At 33.2% G+C, this 21,501-nt stretch overlaps 1 long non-coding RNA gene across 1 annotated transcript; it reads right to left on the bottom strand.

The window, feature by feature from the left end:
- Positions 1–11,240: 11,240 nt before the first annotated feature.
- On the bottom strand, positions 11,241–13,340 carry LOC134707478 (uncharacterized). Its single transcript, XR_010105715.1, has 3 exons — positions 13,207–13,340; positions 12,752–12,813; positions 11,241–11,310 (listed from the first exon to the last, which is right to left on the bottom strand). It is a non-coding gene; the product is annotated as an uncharacterized LOC134707478 (long non-coding RNA).
- Between the last annotated feature and the right edge of the window lie 8,161 nt (positions 13,341–21,501).

The following is a 21,501-nucleotide window of genomic DNA, read 5'->3' as shown; positions in this document are numbered from 1 at the left end:
TGACAGGAGGCCAATGTTTATCGAACTCCAGTCTCAAATAACATAAAGTAGATATACAGTAATAAAATTGCAAAGCATATATATATAGATTTCGTTGTCTCTACTTATAACATAAAAATAAGGAGATCTGGAATAAATGCCAATAATGTTTTAACAATCATCTTCAAAGGCCTAAATAACGAAAAGGTGGCTGCATGTCTTTTTCTCATTATTTTTCTCCCTTTTTCTTAGCAATGTATAACTCTCTACTGTCTTTATCTATTCTATATTCTGCGTCTCCATCCAGATTCTCGTGTATACCATGAGAGTCCAGATTGGGAGTGTTGTTTATTTGTGTATTTTTAAAATTGTTATTTCACTTTTCTCTTAATTTTATTCATTTTCTCTTTATTCTTGCTCTATTCTTTATATTTATGCATCCCAATAGATTTGACTTATTGATGTTTAATTACATTACGACGTTTATCTCTGATGTAGATACTTGTTACCAATGCAGATGACAAATTGGTGCCATTCATAACAACGAAACAGAATCTACATGATGTATGCGACCATTCTTGGATGAAATTATTATTACTTGAATATTACACCTTTTGAAACAATTTTTATCAATTTCCATTGTCTAAATTTATGTTTCATTGTTCATGTGTTGTTTCCGTATATTTTAACAACTCGTCTGGGGCCTACCCATTTGATCCGATAACAGTTCACGAGCACAGTTGGCTTATTGCAAGGGGAAGTACTCTCTCCAATCCATTTTTTATTGTACGTGAACGATTTTGAAATGGAATTTTTAAATAACGATGATGTACCGTATGAAGTACAGGAATTGTTTCTATTTTTTCTTATGTATGCCGATGATATACTATTTTCTGATTCTGTAAAAGGTTTACAAGATATGTTGGACACACTTTTATTGTACATTCAATAATGGGGTTTAACTGTGAACAATGCAAACACAGAAATCATGGTATTCAGAAATGGTGGTAATGTGAGGGTTGAAGAAAAGTGGTGTTTTGATGGTAGCGTTATTGACATTGTTTATGATATTTGTTATTTAGGTATACTGTTGAATTATAACGGAAATGTTTTAAAAACTTAAAAAAAACAATTAGCTGAGCATGACAGGAAAGCTGTATTTGCCTTGAAATCAAAGGTGTCATCCTTATATTTGAATGTTTTCACATACCTTAATTTGTTTGATACCTATATAAGTAGTATTTTATTCTATTGCAGTGAGATATGGGGCTTTCATGAAGTTTCGAATATTGAAAAAGTTCAGTCATATTTTTGCAAAAATATTTCAGGTGTCAAACAATATACAACGAATGTACTGGTGTATTATGAGCTTGGTAGATATCCTTTGATATATTATAGATTGTACAATATTATAAGATACTGGTTTAAACTTTTATCAACGAATAATTGTATTCTTGAAAAGTGTTACAAAGAGCAGGTACGGAATCAATGTAATAACAGAAATAGTTGGATTTATTAACTGAAGTATTTATTGTTTAATTTGGGTCGGAATGACTTCTCGTATAACCAAGATAATTTAGATGTAAATGACACTCTTAAGTATTTTGTCAAAACTAGAATATTTGATCAAGCTAATCAATATTTGAATCTATTATTGGCTCGCCATTTTTTTTTTATATATATAAATACTGTGTAAATAATGTTCGTTTACAATTTTACCTTACTAAACATGTGAATTTTAGAGTGTATCTCTCGAGAATAAGATTGTCTTCACATAACTTATTTGTTGAAACAGGACGATATCACGGTGTTAATAGATCAGAAAGAAAATGCACTCTCTGTACTTTAAATACAATAGAAGACGAGTTTCATTTCATTTTACAGTGTGATTGTTATAATGCAATTAGGAGACAGTATATTAAGCCATATTATTATAAGCGTCCATCGTCATATCAGCTTATACAGTTGTTGAGCACAGAAAATATAAAAGACATATGTAACCTTTGTAAATTTAACGTAGAACAGACATGTTATAAGTTACCAATACTTAATATAGATTCTAATATGACGTCCTTATTACGCTTTGTAAACAAAGCCGTGTTCTAATGAGCATAAAAATATGTTTGACACATGCGCACGAACTTACTGTGTATATAAACGTTATTTCCATCGTTATCCTTTAAAATGTATACATTTAAGCAGCAGGAATAAACTTTTATTATATATTTTGTATAAAACAACATATATTTACCCTGCTTGTAGTTTTTAAACTTATCAAATATGAAATGTAATGCACAGACTCCTCGGGGAAAAAAACGGGAAAAGCTTGAACTTTTTTACGGTATTTTCGTACGCTTCGACCTATAAAATTAATGTATATGTCCTATTAGAATCGAAATAATTCCTTCGTGTCATGCTCTATGCTCATTTTAACATGGGTAGGCATTATATTTGACCACATTTTACACCTCGCTAACGCTCAGTGTAAAATATCAACAAATATAATGCCTACCCATGTTAAAATGAGCATAGAGCATGACACGAAGGAATTATTTCTTAATTATTATTATTCTCGGATGTATTCATTTATCAGTTATGTATGTTTTATGTATATATTGTATTTGCATATATATTATATTTGTACTGATGAGCATCATTTGCTCAAAGTAATAAAGAATTGCAATTAAATTGAACTCCGCATAAAGCAATCAAAATATACTACTGCCATTCATAACTCTTAACAGACCAATTAACAGACCGGGTTTTATACGTCCGACCCATTAACAGACCAGGTTTTTAATGAAAATTGATTAATGTCACAAAAATTCAGATTTTTGCGTAGATTTTTCACACAATGATATTAATATGGTTAACAAACATATAAATGCCTGTCTTTTTTCGATGTTCAAAATATTACATGCACGTATAAAATTCAACCAAGTTGACATTTTGTGTACATTTTTTGGGTGTAAAATGTGTATTATTTTATTGATGAATAACCCGCCTTTTCATTTTAAAGATTGTTTATCGAAGCTAGAAAAAAAACTTGTATTCGATACATTAAATTGTCTTCTCAGACATAAATGATTTTCATGTCAAATATATATTTAAAAAGTTATACAATGAAACATACTGAACTTGCAATGATTTTCTCGATAACACCTGATTAACAGACTTTAGCCAAATCGATTAACAGACCAACCGCCGATATAGCCGCATACATAATATAGATTAACCGGACAAATCTCTCGGTTAGCTGAGTGCCGGCCGTGTATATTTGGTGTATGGAATTATTGTAAGGTGTACATGTCTAGCTGACAGGTGTCATCTGACCTTGACCTCATTTTCATGGTTCAGTGATCAAAGTTAAGTTTTTTAGTTTTGGTCTTATAATAATATGCAAAAGGTCAACTATATTTGGTGTATGGAAATATTTTATGATCCATATGTCAGTCGCGCAGGTTTTATTTGACCTTGAACTCATTTTCACGGTTCATTGCTAAGTGTTAAGTATTTGTGTTTCGGTCTGGGTTTTTTTTAATTTATAAGCAATAGGTCAACTATATTTTGTTGTATGGATAAATTGTTGGTTGTACATGTCTGCCTGGCATGGTTCATCTAACCTTGACCTCATTTTCCCTGTTCATTGATCAATGTTTAGTTTTCTTGGTTAATGTTGAATTATGTAACAGTTGTAATAAAGCTTTATATTTAGGACTATCAACATAATATCAATAATTAGTAGAGAGGCGAGGCATTTCAGCGTGCGCAGTCTTGTTGTAGTTTTCAGTCAAAATCTTGTGTTTAAGTGTTTAATCTCTCTGAAATTATACCACAAGTTTCCATACTACAAAGGGATGGCTATGGGGTTAATAAATCAAATCATTAAGAAATTAGGGGCAAAAAAGGGGAAAAGAAGGTTTTTTTCTGGGTAAAAGACAATTTAGACAATTTAAAAGCAGTGTAAGGGAGGTAGTCTAATTCCAATACAAAATTTAAGAATACTGTTATATAAATGTTTGATTACCTCCCCTACACGGCATGAAAATTATTTTAAAGGAAGTGATAATTGTCTTAAGATGTGTAGCTGTAAAATTAATTTTAGAAGTTACTGTTAAATAAAATTAATTTTAACCATGACTGTAAGTTATTTTATATTTAAATACTTTATGATGTATTTAGATGAATAGTTATTGTTGCCAACTTTATTATAAATTTGAATTAAGATTGTTTTTGGATAAGGGATTGGGGAAGTAAAAAAAAATTGGAGATTTGGGGTGTAAAATTTTTCATTTCCGATTTCAAAAATTAAAATGAATTTTCTTCAAATTTTATGGGATTTATATTCAACAGCATAGTGTATTGCCCAAAAGCAAAAAAAAATAAGTTCATTAGACCACAATTATTCTGTGTCAGAAACCTATGTAATCACAATCCAAATACAGAGCTGAATCAAGCTTCAATGTTGTGTCAATACTTGCCCCAACCGTTCAGGTTTCGACCTTTGCGGGCGTATAAAGCTGCTTCCTGCGGAGCATCTGGTTTTAAGTTATAGGCAAAATCCAGTAGAGCTGAAGTTTCTGCTTGTCATATGGCCATTGTCCTTGACCTCTTTTTCATGGTTCAGTGACTACTTGAAAAAAATATAAGATTTGTGTCGAAACTGCAACTTTTGACACAAAAGATAGAAATAGCGATCGTACATTCTGTCGGCAGGGGCGGCTTTTACAAAAATTCACTCTGTGGTTAAAGTTTTTTTTAATTTCAATAACTTTCTTAATCTATCCTGGATTTGGTACCAAACTTGGACAGAAGCTTGTTTATGATCAAAAGTTGGTATCTAGATGGAAATTTTGTAAAAAATTATTTCGTTTTTTTTCAGTATATTTCTTATAAATGGACTACGTTTTTCTTCCAGATAACTTACATACAGTCTGCAGTTTAAGTTTTCAAAACATATATAAGATTCACAACAATCCTGAATTTTTACCATATTTTTACCAAATTCAGAAAGTAACTTCTTACAATTAAAACTATCAATAGAACAAATTTTGATATTTTCCCCCCGTTTTTTATGAGTCTGCAACTAACAGCAAAAGTAGGCACCCTTACTGACTTTTTGTAATGATAATTTCTTTCTTCTTATATGAGTAATTATTTAAATATAATTTATGTGCTTACCTTGTTTGGTCTTCATGCCTGTCAGACAGTTTTCATCTGACCTCGACCTCATTTCATGAATCAGTGAACAAGGTTAAGTTTTTCTGGTGAAGTTCATATATCAGATACTATTAGCAATATGTCTACTATATTTTGTGAATGAAATGATTGAAAGGTGAACATGTCCAACTGGAAGTTGTCATCTGATCATAACCTTATTTTTATGGTTTGTGTTTTTGTCTTTTTACTAATACTATATGCATAAGGACAACTATATTTGGTGTATGGAAATAGTTTATGATGTACATGCTGGTCTCACAGGTTTTATTTGACATGGACACCATTTTCATGGTTCATTCCTCTGTTGAGTTTCTGTGTGATTGTCTGTTTTTCTTATACTATAAGCAATATGTCAACTTTATTTGTTGTATGGAAGGATTGTAAGGTGTATGTCTGTCTGCCAGGTATCATATGACCTGGCCTCATTTTCATGGTTCTTTGGTCAATGTAAAGTTTTGTTTTTAGATACTATAAGCAAACGTTCAACTACATGTATATTTAATAAATAGATTGAATGTAAGGTGTACAAGTCTGTCCTGCATGGTTCAACTGACCTTGACCTCATTTTCATGGTCTATTGGTCGATGTCTAGTTTTTCTTGGTTAAGTTTGTTTCTTAGAACCTATTATCAATATGTCAACTATATTTGGTGTATTGAATGAATGTAAGGTGTACATGGATTTCCCATTTGGTTTATCTGCCCTTGACCTCATTTTCTTGGATCATATTAAGGTTATGTGATACATGTACTTGTAATAAAGCTTCATATTTAGGACTATCAACATAAAAGCAATGGCTAGTTAAGAAGGTAAGACAGTTCAGCGTGTGAACTCTTTTGTATTCCTGTAGAGGGGCTTTGGTTGATAAGTGCATTAAGGTCAAGGAACAATAAATGGGCTATGTCACAGAATTTGCTATAATTTTGAATACAAAAAAAAGGTTTTCGCTGATTTTAATGTCCTTTCAGATTCTATACAAATATTCACCCATAATATATATAAATACAAGAAATCAAATCTGCAATATTTCAGATAATAAAAGAGATAAATGATTTTTTTTTTAATTTTCAGTTGTAGTTCAACAAGCCAAACAAAAATTTTAACAAAATCTGTAACATAACTCATCTAGGTTGTGATTGGCAAATTTGCTTGTGGCAGGTGAGCTGTAACTCTAATCTTAATTGACTTGGATTGTCAGTTTTCCTTCGAATGGTCTTTGGTTCTCTCTGAGCTCTCTGACTTCCCCCGTCGATAAAAACTGACTGCCACGAAATAGTACAAAACTTTGAATGGAACATTGCACACCAATCAATCAATGTAAACAAGCATACACAGGGGCGGATCCAGCCATTTTAATAAGGGGGGATCATCCCAACCCAGGATAAAAAAAGGGGGGGGGGGTTCCAACCACATGTTCCCATTCAAATGCTTTGATCGTCCCAAAAAAGGGGGATTCTGGACCCCCTGTATCGGTCACTTTTACAATGTAAGATTTAATGTTTGTGGCTCATAAGCTGTATCATGCTTTTAATGAAATATTAGATATTAAGGTTGTCTAATGGAGTGTGACACATATACAAAAATAACTGTTTTTCATCTATTTTATTTGCAAAAAAATATGTACACATATGCAATATATTAATGCTATTGATTTTTTATATATATTCAAATTGCTGTTTTATACTGGATATTTCATAATTTCATTATATATATTCTCGCCACTTCAATGAACCTTGACCCATGTTTCAGCCATCTTTTGCCATTGGTGCTAAAAAATAGACTAGGAACATTGTACATTTACAGCGCAAGCCAATTTAAACAAATGATTCCCTGAGTATATCAAACTGTTTTAACATACATGCTCTAAAGAGATCTAAAGACAGTCTTTTGTAAATATGAATTGTGAATTTATCACGAAATCAGATTAATTTTATAATTATTCAACGCTTTTCCTGCAATATCTCTTACAACTGGCGGTATCCACTAAAGATCTTCTTTTGAAAATATGAAGCGTAAATGTATAAAACAATCTGAATCTTATTGCTTTTGTTTTAAGATTCTGATGGATTGTTATTTTCATCCTTTTTTAGGCCATATCGTTTACGTCTGGCGTTTGATGTTTTTGGTTTTGGTGTATTGGGTGGCATAGGAATAAATTGTGCGGGTGGCATAGAAATATGTTGTGTCTTTATATTCGTTCCAGAGAGGACTTTTATAATTTGCCAATTTGAAGAAAGAGATTCTGTTGGTTGACATTGGTTACCGTTCGTTATGCAATCTGGAATAAGTTTTTTAGCAAATGTTTTCATTGTTGATTTCAATGTACCAACATTTTCTCCTGCATCTTGAAAGTCATTTATTGTACTTCCAGAGCTCGAGCTTTGAGTTTCATCTACAGTATCGCTTAAACAATTAATGACTGCAATATGCTGATCATGCAGTCTCTTGAATACTTCTATGATTTTGCTCTCACTCATATTTTCAAGGACAGGAAACAGATCTTTTTCTTGCACCTGATAAAACCCTATCAGTTCATTATCATCCAGCTTTTGAATGATGTCTTCAGTTGGATATTTATCATTCACTGCAATATCCATCATACTATGAAATTGGTCTTGTTCTAAGTTGTTGACCGATTTTTCTCTTTCTTTCTGCTCTCTGATATTCCTGTTTTGATTTCTTGTGATATCATTCGAAGCTGTTGTCCTATCAGCATGATGTTGTGTTGATTTATACATTTTATTTGAAGCTGTTGTCTCAACAGTCTGCTGTTGAGCTGATTTCGACATTTTATTGGAAGCTTTTATCTCTTCGGCCTGCTGTGGAGCTGATATAGACATTTTATGTGAAGCTGTTTTCTCTTCGGCCTGCTGTGGAGCTGATATAGACATTTTATTAGAAGCTGTTGTCTCTTCGGCCTGCTGTGGAGCTGATTCAGACTTTTTATTGGAAGTGTTTGTCTCATCGGCATGCTGTGGAGCTGATAAAGGTATTGATTTCACGACTTCACTTTTCTCTTTCTTTTCATTCCTCATGTTTTTTAAAATTAATATCTTTTTTAAAATTTGTGGCCAAGTATTAATTTGATCTGGTGCTGGGTAGCTGTCTGGTCTTTCCAATTCAGTTTGCTTTTTGACATTTCTGTTTTGTGTTTTCGTGGTACAATATTTTTCTCTAATGATTTTGCTTACTTTGTCATTTTTGCTTTTTGGTATAAAACAATTTTTAACAGATGACTTATGCAGCCTTGAAAATCGGTACTTTCTCTCAGAGATGTTGCAATATTGACCAGATGCCTTTTTCAGCCTAAAATTTGGAAACTTATTCTCCCATTTTGCCCTTTTCAAAGCTAGTTCTGAGTTCATATCTAAAGTTCCACCGTTTGCTGTTGTCTCAGCAGTTTTCTGTGGAGGTGATATAGACGTTGATTGCATTGAAATAACTTTATTTTTCTCTTTCTTTTCATCCCTGATCTTTTTTAAAATATATGTCTCTCTCATATTTCGTGGCAATGTATGAATTTGATCTTGTTCTGGGTATCTGTCTAGTTTTTCTCTATCTGTTTGCTTTCCTAGATTCCTGTTTTGTTTCCCTTTGGTGCAGTATCTTTCGTAAACCATGTAGCTCACTTTATCCCTGTTGCTTTTAGGGATATAGCATTTTTTACCAGATGAAAGATGCAGCCTGGAAAATCGGTATTTTCTATTACTGGCGTAGTAATTTTTACGAGATGTCTTTTGCAGCTTAAAAGTTCTATACTGACTTTTCCATTTTGGCCTTTTAGAACCTAATTCTGGGCTCATATCTAAAATTTCATTGGAAGCTGTTGTCTCAGGTGGCTGCTGTGGTGCTGGTTTAGACAATAATTCTGCTGACATAACTTTACTTTTATCTTTCTTTTCATCCCTAATCTTGTTTATAATTAATGTCTTTTTGATGTTTTGTGGCAAGTTCTGTAATGGTGGTAACAGTTTTGGAGTACCAGGGCGATTAGTGAAGGGGTGTTCTTGCATGCATGTTTTCTCTTTGTCGGGTAATAATGGTGGTAGTTTAACAGTAGTGTCAGAGAGTTCTTTCGGGTATATTATCTTCTTGTTAGGTAGCTGGTGTTTTAGAGTCTCTGAGAACGAATCTTCCGCGTATTTCATCTTCTTGGTTGGTGGCAGTAGTGGTAGTTTTACTGGAGAAGAGGGTGACTTGTCCTCGTATTTCATTTTCTTGTTAGCTAGCAATTGTGGCAGTTTTACTGGAACAGGAATGTTCGATCTCTTATCATGTGTTTTGGGCTCGTTCCTTTGTATTTCCTCATTTTTAGAACAATTTTCAGTGTCCTTGCTTTCCATAGATAGTTCACTCATGTGATACTCAATTTCAAATTCATGATTCAGAAAACTTATTTCTGAGTCGGACCTACGCAATGTGCAGCAAGAGTCAACACATTCGCCGGTAATGCACTTGTCTGATTCTAGTATATTTTCATGAATTGGTGTCATTACGTTTGTTCTTCCAGTTCTCCCAATATATAACGTGGTGTCATCAATAATGACAGCGTTGGCTTCGGTCATTTTTCTTTTATACTTTTTTAAGCTACCATTTGGTGAAATCAGAAGTTCCTCGTTGAACAGTTGGTAATGTTCGCGTTTGACGTCAAGAATGAATTGTGGAAAAGGATTTGGAATATTTGAGCGGTTGCTCCTTTCAATTGTTTTGTAGACATTTTTCAGGGTTTTTTGTTTATCAAGAAAAAACTGTTTCTGTTTCTTTAAGAAATGCAGCTTATCTTTCATGGAAATTTGTAGATTGTGCATGCATCGCTTCATTACATGTCTGTCAGCCTCTATAAAATCGATCCATTGCTCTATTTCTTGCCTGAGCCTATTCTCGGAAAGTTTACTTGGTTGCATGTTTTGTAGTTTTTTGGAGGTTGTTTGGATTGCTTCCTCTTTTTCTTGAATTGAGCACGTCCAGTTGGCAAGCAATCTGAAACAATGTTTTATTTTTGTTCTTAATGCAACTAATAGCGGCTTACTGCATATAATAGCGGTTTTTTAAACATGATAGTACATTACGTCATTTATATTTACATAAATCAGTTGTATATAAAACTCAGTGGACTCTTATCACAACATCAGCAAGAAGTGGTTACATTTACTAACCCATGGAAACATAAAGAATGGCAATTCCTAATTTATGATTCTAAAGTGGTGACAATACAAATACGAAACCATGTATACTTTTTAGAGGATAACATTATATAAATAACACATAGCTGAGAGGGTGATAGATCAGATTGGTACCCCGAGAAAACATTGTCAACCGCGGCGAAGCCAAGGTTGACAATGCATTTTCGAGGGGTTCCAATCTGCTCTATCACCCTCTCAGCTATGTGTTATTTAATTTATTATACTGAATGTTCTGTTATTCCTGTCGATTTTTTTAAATTCAAAGTAATAAACTGTGACATCTTGTACATAACCATCCGTATTTAATAAAGCGCACATTTGATCAAACGTCTCCGTTAAGGGTAATAGAGTATTTGCCATAGGATGGAGTCGTATTTAATAAAGCGCACACTTCATCAAGCGTCTCTGTGAAGGGTAATAGAGTAAATTGACACCCTCGTATTAGCCAATCAAAATCTGGCATTTTGACATGAAGTATAATAAAATGAGTTGCCATGTGTAACACAATGATTTCCAGTCGAATTACAATTACATTATTATTATGCATTCCTTATTTTTTTATATTTCTATCTATCGGTTATTAGAAATTTTATCTTACTGTACTCGATACGTTAGCCTGATTGTTTCGCCTTTTCTGTGCTGGAGGTGTCTCTTGCTTAAGTTTTTGTTAATTTAATTTAGTTTGAAATTTTGTTCCGATTTGGGAGTTTTTTTGTGCCGAAGATATACCATTGTCGAAAGGATTTGGCAATACGGAATATATTGCTGTACTTCATGGTTTTGGGATTAATTTTTTACAGATAATTAAATTGGATATTGTCTCATATTCCATATGTGTGTAAGATAAAACCAGACTTACTCATTTCCTGTTCTGTCTACGTATTCCACTGTATCATACTCTATCTGGATTTTCTGGCTTCTTGATCCGACTACAAAATACACAAAGCTTTGTATTAGTTAATGATGTGGTATGTTGATCTACATTAGACAATCCATATATTGCATTCAGTCTGATTCATTGTCATCGTTTATTTCTGTTCAATTTTGCCATTTGAAAAAATTAGTTGGAAATATTGAATAATGAAATGACGAAATAGCACCAAAACAAAAACCAAGAAGAAAGAAAAAGACATACAGGATCAATATACAGGTTAAAAAATATCTGTACAATGTCAAACTCCGATTTGAGAAAAGTTGTTCACAAAAAAGATACACTTAGAACTGTCATCAACACTTTCCCGAAAGGACAAAAACATGAAGTAAGGCTAATTATTACCTATGGCTAGGTTCTGGGCATATCAGGCTTATCAGTGGTGGTTCGAAAAGAGAGGGAGGTGTCCGGGGGTATCCTCCTTTTTTTACAGCATTTGTCATTAAATAAAAGGGGGTTCTAACCCTAGACCCCTGCCTTTTTGATCTGCCACTGCAGGTTATAGGAATGGGGATGACACCATGCTGTTCTATACTGTAATACTTGCCGTTGTATTTCGGTATCGATTTTATACATTAAAGTTATGTACGATATTTGTAATGCCCCATTTATGAGCATTATGTGTTCTGGTCTGTGCGTCCGTCCGTCCGTTCGTCTGTCCCGCCTAGATTAAAGTTTTTGGTCGAGGTAGTTTTTGACGAAGTTAAAGTCCAATCAACTTGAAACTTAGTACACATGTTCCTTATGACATGATCTTTATAATTTGAATACCAAATTAGAAATTTTACCCCAATTTCACGGCCCACTGAACATAGAGAACGATAGGACATCCGTGTACTAGGGACACATTCTTGTTATGAGTATTTCAAATCATATTTACACTAAGTCTTATAACAGCACGAACTACATGTTAATAAATCGAAGACGATATTTGTAATTGATATGTACGAAATATGCTTTCGTTTAATGGTGCACCTTTATTGTTGAGCAATACTCCTGATCGAAAAACAAAGTGAGATAATATGTTGCTCAGTATACTTCGGCGTAGAAACATGTGATTATGATCCTAACATTTTTTCAAACACAAAACTTTTTTGGTGAAAAAGCCGAGGGAAGTTAGAACACTGATCAAAGCAAAGAGGTGATATTTTGACTAGTAACTGAATACTGAAAAGCATTGAGTAGAATCTGAACTACACGGAACGTCTGGCAGAGTCGCTCCGTCGATCAATCATTACCTGATTTCCAACTTTATTTATCAAAGTCTCGAAAATCAAAATACATAAAAGGCTTAAGCATCGGAATTCCGTTCTAATCAAGCTCCCCCTAATTGTTTTCTTAACACACCAAAAGTCAGTTTTTAATTAAATCAAATAGTCCGGGTGATCAAATAAACGGAAAAAGGAATAACGCGCAATGTAGTGGCTCCTTAAACTTACTTCTTTCTGTCGTCTTCTTGCGCACAGCCTGTTTTGTAGGTGCCATATTCTCGACTTTATCACTACAAAAGAGAAAAAAAATGTCTTGTTTTGTATTTCTTAGCTAAAAAGTAAGGAATCACTGTCAATCACAACTTGAATAAGACCGTATAAATGAAGGATGTCAACGTTTAAAGCGCTGTTTTTTTGTTTTGTTTTTTGTTTTTTTGAATTTTTATGTTGGAGGGGTATCCTTATGTTGCAATAATTTAATTCTTGTTCTATCAAATAAGATAATTTGAATCCAGCTACCCTTGTTAGGCTGCATATGGTTCTATTTATACAAATTATAATGGTAATAAAGTAATTTAAACAAAACATTTGGAACATTTACAGTACAGTTCTATGTTTCTTTAATATACGTCATACGTATAATATTATTAAAATCAGAATAAACTAATGTAAAATATGCTTACCGATCCTTCTTCGTTCTTTTTTTCATAATTTTTCGTATTCACTGATTGAAATAATTCAATATATGTTTGCTTCGTTAATCACTGCTTACTGCGACAGATGAAACTGTGTAGTGAAGACAAGGAGGTGCCGTCACTTTGACAACGTTTCTTCTATTATGACGTTACGCTACCACGACCTTTTACAATACATGCAATCTTTTATATTGCAACGCACATATTAGGTTTTACGTCTGTCAAGTTAGTAAATTTTGTATATAACTGCAAAAGTTTTGTCTGATCTGCGAACAATTCATCTATCAGTAATATACAGAAGATACGAAACTCAGGCGCGGATTCAGACATTAAGGAAAGGAGAAATTCGTCCTCCGAGCGGACCCCTTAATTCATCCGCCAATAAAAATGAACAATCGCAAGTTGAAACCATAAGTCGATTATAACAGACAATACTATGAACAAAAAGAAAACCGACTAAAAATACAAATAAAAGTTGAAAACATTACAAAGAATGCTAAAGGAACCGTGGCAGTCAGAATTCCACAAAAAAACTTAATTGGTGCCGTGGTTTTACTGTATTTGGTTCCGAAATTGTATAAAGACACATGTATAATAACTGTTTTGATTTCACACAACCGTTTTGATTTGTTTTGATTTGTTTTGGTCTACAGTGCTTTGATTTGATTATTAACTTCCGTTGGTTGGTTGGTTCGTTTGGTCGTTGGTTGGTTGGTTGGTTGGTATGATAGTTTGTTGGTTGATTGGTAGAATTGTTCGTTCATTCGTTCGTTCGTTCGTTCGCTCGTTCGTTCGTTCGTTCGTTCGTTCGTTCGTTCGATCGTTTGTTCGTTCGTTCGTTCATGTGTTCGTCCGTTTGTTCGTTCGTTCGTCCGTTCGTTCCTTGAAAATTATATACATGATTTGATCTATTCATAAACAACATGCGTCTTTTTTATTTCATTCTTGCATTTAATGCTCATTTAGTAGTTTATTTACAGTATACGGTCATTGCTAATATAAAAATATGTTCTTCTTGTATAATTTATGTTGTGATATGATACTTAAAAGCTCTAACGGGAGGGCTGGTACTTGATTTTCATATGATGTGTTAATGGGTTAATAGTCTTTAGGTCAGTTTAATTGAGGTCGCGAGCTGGCATGTCAGCATGTCAGCAACTGCTTGTAGTCCTTTGTTAATTCATATTAATTCATGTTGATCATTTTAACATCGGGCTCAGACTTCATTTGAACTGTGTGTTTGTTTGTTCCACATTGGCTAGAGGTATCTGAGTGGTTTGAGATACGAACCCGCATTTTTTACGCCTGTTCCAAGTCAGGGACCTCTATCTTTTTGTAAGTCATGTGTGGTTTTAGATTTTTGTTTATTTATGATTCGGAGTTTAGTGTCGCGTCCTTTCTGTGTATTAGTATACAACATTTTAGGGGTAAGCTGTAGACAGTATCCGCATGCTTAATTTGTTCCCTGCATTGAAGGCCCTCCCCCTAATTGAAGACCTTTTTGGTGACCGTAAGCTATTTTCTGCTCTTTGGTCGGGTTGCCATTCTCAATTCTATAAGAAGATGTATGTCATTCAGACAACCGTCAACCGGAAACAAATGATGTAGAAGTTAGCAACTATGTAGGTCAACGAACAACCTTCAATAATGAGAGCAAAACCCAATATATTAAAAACCCAAGATATTAAAGGACCCGAAATAAAAAAATGCCAAAAAATATAACTAGACATCTTACTAAAGCTGAATATTAGCGAAATTTGTATTTTCATTTCTGGGAACTGAGATGAAAATAAGAAATGCTACTTATTTTATTATTTAAATGACCTACACTGAGTCCAAACAAATTACTCACGACATACATTTTATTATATTCAAATTCCTAATTTTGTGAATAGCAACCACAATTAATGTTTTTGTAAAATGACACATCTTAAAAATGTACTTATTCAGATACAAACCTGTTTAACCAAATAAGATGAAAATAGTCTTAATTATATGTATTTTGTTTGTTGTTGTTGCGATTGGTACAGTTACACTAAGTCAAACCCTTTTTCGACTTATTTTAACATTCATGTTGCGCTATTACAGCACAGTTCGAGGATAGAGGCGTGAGATGTAGTTGTATTACTATAATGTTCTTGTTTGACGACGTCTGCCATAATCAAGTTTCGTTTAAATGATATTAAGGTGGTATGGGAGTCTAAAATAAAAATGATAGAATTTGTTCATACTTTGTCAAAATGTAGTATCTATTGATACATGATCAAAAATATTATAAAAATGATAGGTCACCGTGCATTTTCTCAAGCTACTTGTTGTGACAAAATGACAAATTTTGTATGGATTATACAGGAAAAAACACCAATTTGTGAATAGAAACTAAACAAAATGATAGAATTGTAAAATAAATTAGGAAAAGATTGCTTTCAGACAATGCTTTGATAATATCAAAAGAAAAGATAGGGTCACCGTACGTTTTTTCCGGCTAAAAGACAAAAAAGGAAAATTTCATGTAGAGTCCTTCAGAAAATGCACTGTAATAGAGTTACCTCCCCTTAAAATGCCAATTTGAAAATATTCAAAAACAACCAAAACTAATCTAAACTTGTAAAAATATTAATATTTCTAAGTTATATTCTTATAAATTGCTTCTTTAAATGAAAATTCACATTAAATTTCTGCATTCTGCATCAAATTTTGCTAACTTGATAGAAAATATGGACCTTAGATTCTCTGTTTTTTTCAATCCAAGATGGCGAAAGACAGTAGCGGTTATCAATTAAAATAATCTAAACTATCAACCATGTTCACTCGAGATATAGTTTTTCACATTCCATTCATAAATCGCAAAAAGAAAAATCACTACTGACCTTCCTATTAAGTGATTGCACTGTGATAATCCTGACCTTCACATTTTCCAAGACTATTTTGAATGGTGGAATCCGCCATTGTTTTTTCCGGAAGTGTTCCCCTGGAGTGCAATTTCATAACATTTGCATAAAGCGCGGGAAACCGTATCACATCAATGAAAAGAACATTTCAGGAAACTGCGTAAATGACGAATTTCACATGTAAACAAATGATCCTCATAGAAACGAAGATGGCGGAATTACAATGGAAAACATTCTGGAAAATGTGAAGGTCAGGATTATTACAGTGCGATCACTTAAAAGGTAGGTCAGTAGTGGTTTTTCTTTTCGCGATTTATGAATGGAATGAGAAAAACTATATCTCGAGAGAACGCGGTTGATAGTTAAGATTATTTTTACCGATAACCGCTACGAATTTCAGCTGACGTCGACTATAAGGGAACGACCATTCAAATTTTGACTATTTTAGAGGGAGGTACAACATGGTATGGGGGTCGAAATGTTTCTCTTCACTTGTCACTTGTATGGCTTAATAATTGTTCATACTTGTACGTTTTTTTCATTGTTCATTCTTGTACGGCTAATTAATTGTTTATACTTGTACGTTTTTTTTTCCATTGTTCATACTTGTACGGCTTATTAATTGTTCTTTCTTGTACGGCTTATTAATTGTTCTTTCTTGTACGACTTATTCATTGTTCATACTTGTACAGCTTATTCATTGTTCATACTTGTACGGCTTTTTCATTGTTCATACTTGTACAGCTTATTCATTGTTCAAATTGTACAGCTTATTCATTGTTCATACTTGTACGGCTTTTTCATTGTTCATACTTGTATGGCTTATTTCGGAGAAGACGTTACTAAGTTGTAAAACTTGTGTCTGATCCATTTGTCATTTTGAACAATAAAATATGTTTAAATTAAAAAAATATTGGCTTATTCGTTGTTCATAATTGTACGGCTTTTTCATTGTTCATACTCTTACAGATTTTTCATTGTTCATACTTGTACGGCTTATTCATTGTTCATACTTGTACGGCTTATTCATTGTTCATACTGGTATGGCTTATTATTTGTTCATACTTGTTCGGCTTTTTTATTGTTCATACTTTATGGCTTATTCATTGTTCATACTTGTACGGCTTTTTCATTGTTTAAAATACTTGTAGTACGAATTATTCATTGTTCATATTTGTACGGCTTTTTCATTGTTCATACTTCTATGGCTTTTTCATTTTTCATACTTGTACGACTTTTTCATTGTTCATAGTTGTACACAACTATGTCCTGCATTGTCCTGTACATCATATTGTTGGAAAGAATATTCATTTTCATCTTGTCATGGGAAAAATTTTGTACTTTTTTAAACTAGGCCAGAATATTCATTTCTCCCTCCCCCTACTATATCAAATGGCCACTTCCTATTGAAACAAGGTCGCTAGTTGTTCCTATAAATTGCTTCAATTTATGTCATTTCATAACCTTCTGATCTGTCCATATGGTAATGATTTTGGTCATCGCAAGTGAAATAATGAAATTGAAAGTAAGACTGCAACCTATAGTCGTAAAAATTCATGTTTTTTCGTTCTATGATGGATGTTTCTTCCCTTGGCTTTCATACCACATCTCATTATTTTTTGTAAGACTTTCAGATATTAAGAAAAAAAAACAAGATTGCGCTATGAAAGTGATACGTCGAGTTTCATATTAAGGAGAATAATATAAAACTCAAAAATGTCATCCTCAGGATTCTTTGTATTATTTTTCATACGAAAACATTTATATTTGCCTGATGAAATTTAGCACAGGTGCTTGAGGACAGGATCCTGTATGAGCCCCATATAGTCCCTCCCCCCCTTTTTTTTTTTTTTTTTTTAACATAAATCTCAGATTTTTCGATATATATCACATATTTGTACCATATATATACTAATATACCATATTTATACTCTAAATATGCATGTTTACTATCAACGTGAATCTCGACTATAGCGCTGGTACAAATATGTGATATATATCGAAAAATCTGAGATTTATGTTAAAAAAAAAAAAAAAAAAAAAAGGGGGGAGGGACTATATGGGGCTCATACAGGATCCTGTCCTCAAGCACCTGTGAAATTTAGTAGAAAATCCTCAGCCTTTGTACGTAGTATATTGGGGATAACTGCAATAAGTTATATCATTGATTTTCCATTTAATAAGATATTAGTTAAAATAATTACAAACATGGACCTATTCAAGTACACCTTTCAGGGTGCGTTTGACTGTAGTGGCCTAGTACGAGGTATTATTGATTGTACGGGTGGTTTGCCCAGACAATAAACAATAAAAAGTTATGATAGCATGGAATAAAAAACGTGAGTAATTTATATTATAACTGAACGATATGACGAAAACCTCTCAAATGAAGTCTGAAGATTTTCTATAAAACATAACATGTTTGCTTTGACGCAAAACACACTTTGGTATGTGGATCTTCATGTACAAGGCGTGTCTTTTAGTTAGTACAATGTTATATATGTTGTGATCATATTTCGGTACGTGATCGTTCTCCGGTATTTTGATAAACCCCGATGTTTTGAATAAACCTGTTATGTGTTTTCATTGTTGTTTGAATATTTCAATTACAAATATTGTATGATAAGTATTGTATGAACTGATTACGTTCGTCTGAGTATTATATTAGTTACGTTCAGTTCCTATTGAGAAATTCCGCGAGACATTGGGTTTTACGGGAAAAAGGGCGTGTTTTGACGTCAGCCGGGACTTGGGAAAACAAACTTGTGAGCTTTTAACATACTTAAATTTTATTTTACGTTATGTTTGAAGTTAAGGACACTTTTTAAAACATCACAGGATGACAAATATAAGGGAGCTACCATTTGATTTTTATGGGGGGGGGGGGGGGGGGGGGCTAGGATGAAATTTGAAAAAAATAGGCAGGACAGGAGTTTTGAGTAAAAAAAAGGCAGGATGATCCACTTGCAAAAAAAAAAAAGTCATGATGACAATTTATGTAAAAAAAGTCAAAATAAACTAAACAAAAAAAAGCAGGACCGGATAGAGTGAAAAATAAAAAGGCAGGACAGAGATTACAACTAAAAAAAAAGGCAGGACAAAATTTTTCATCCTAGCCCCCCCCCCCCCCCATAAAAATCAAATGGTAGCTCCCGTTTTCAAGACAAAACATTCATCTCAAACACACCCTAACATAAGAAGGTGCACTTGATTTTCTAATAAAAGGTCAATTGGTAACAATTGTATCAAAAAGAGAAAATCGAGTGGGACCTTCTTATGTTAGGGTGTGTTTGAGATGAATGTTTTGTCTTAAAAACGTAAAAAGCAAGAATATTTGATACATCATCTCGCTTCAGATTCTATCATTTTTATATAGCAAAACTACAGGTTGACTTCATAACATAAAAAAATCACAGTACTAAAAGATGAAATACCTATGTAATGAATCACAAAATCAGATTAGGTGTGTTCGAATAGCTTTTTTGTTTTACTAAAAGTACTTGACGACAGTCTTTTCAGTTGGATGATAAAAAATGCATATCTTCGAGAAAACACAAATACAATTTTTTTGGCTTCCATTTCTACGATTGCGCTTTATATTTGTCATCCTGTGATGTTTTGAAATTTAGTGTCCTTAACTTCAAACATAGTATGATGTATACAAGCTGAAGCCCCGCCTATCTAATTGCCATGCTTGAGCAAACATTGATACAAGCAAAGCAAGCAAGTCAAACAAAGATTTGTCTTGCTAGCATTAATGTAAAAGCTGCAACTATTGTATTGAGATTGATTGTGATATTCTATGTTTTCATGAAAGTCTGAAGTAATAATAACGATTTAGAAATTGAAGTACGTACTTGACTTTTTATTTGCATTTTGAATAGTTATGACAAACCGCTCGCAAAACGCATACATTCAAAATATATATTGTGTAATTACAAATTGAAAAGTAATCTGGATTCATACACCCTCCCTGTATTTGCATCATCCAACTAAAATTCTTTCACGACACGAAGAACATGGGTTTGTTTGATAAATCAGATGAGGTTTTATCATAAATGTCGGTCGCTAACACTGGGACTAGTCATTTGTTAAGTGGGTCAGATTAGGCGTTAATACCAATGGCGGTCGTTTGCAATTCACAGTAAAATCTCATTTGATCAAGTAAACAAGCTTCTGTGCATGAGGATATCGGAACAAAATTATTAATTTGACATAAGCCTCTGATTAAAACTAGAGGCTCTAAAGAGCCTGTGTCGCTCACCTCGGTATATGTGAATTAAACAAAGGTAGCAGACAGTTCATGACAAAATTGTGTTTAGGTGATTGTGATATGTTTGTACATCTTACTTTACTGAATATAGTTATCAAAAGTACCAGGATTATAATTTTATACGCCAGACGCGCGTTTCGTCTACATAAGACTCATTAGTGACGCTCAGATCAAAATAGTTAAAAAGCCAAACAAATACAAAGTTGAAGAGCATTGAAGACCCAAAATTCCAAAAAGTTGTGCCAAAGACGGCTAAGGTAATCTACTCCTGGGGTAAGAAAATCCTTAGTTTTTCGAATAATTCAAAGTTTTGTAAACAGAAAATTTATAAAAATGACCATATAATTGATATTCATGTCAACACCGAAGTGCTGACTACTGGGCTGGTGATCATTCTTGCTGCTTACAATTATCCCTATCCATAATAAACTTATAGTTTCAGTGGAAAATGTTAGTAAAATTTACAAATTTCATGAAAATTGTTAAAATTGATTATAAAGGACAATAACTTCTTAGGGGGTCAATTGACCATTTTGGTCATTTTGACTTATTTTTTAGCCTTAAATTGCTGTACATTATTGCTGTTTTATCTCTATCTATAATAATATTCAAGATAATAACCAAAAACAGTAAAATTTCCTTAAAATTACCAATTTAGGGGCAGCAACCCAACAATAGGTTGTCCGATTCATCTAAAAATTTCAGGGCAGATAGATCTTGACCAGATAAACAATTTTACCCCTTGTCAGATTTGCTCTAAATGCTTTGGTTTTTGAGTTATAAGCCAAAAACTGCATTTTACCCCTATGTTCTATTTTTAGCCATGGCGGCCATGTTTTTTTTATGAAATGGGAATTAAAACACAAACTTTATTCTAATTACCCTAGGAATCAATCAGATGAAGTTTGGTTTGAATTGGTTCAATAGTTTCAAATGAGAAGATTTTTTTAAAAGTTAACGCCGGACGACGGACGACGACGGACGACAAGTGATGAGAAAAGCTCACTTGGCCTTTTAGGCCAGGTGAGCTAAAAATGTAATTGAAATTAAAATTGCACTTGAAATTTATGTTTTTGTATGTGTATTTAATAAGTGTCAATTCAATGCATTCAAAGTAAG

This window comes from Mytilus trossulus, chromosome 1, assembly GCF_036588685.1.
Source record: "Mytilus trossulus isolate FHL-02 chromosome 1, PNRI_Mtr1.1.1.hap1, whole genome shotgun sequence".
In the NCBI taxonomy this organism is placed as follows: domain Eukaryota; kingdom Metazoa; phylum Mollusca; class Bivalvia; order Mytilida; family Mytilidae; genus Mytilus; species Mytilus trossulus.
This window is presented reverse-complemented; position numbering and strand designations above follow the sequence as displayed.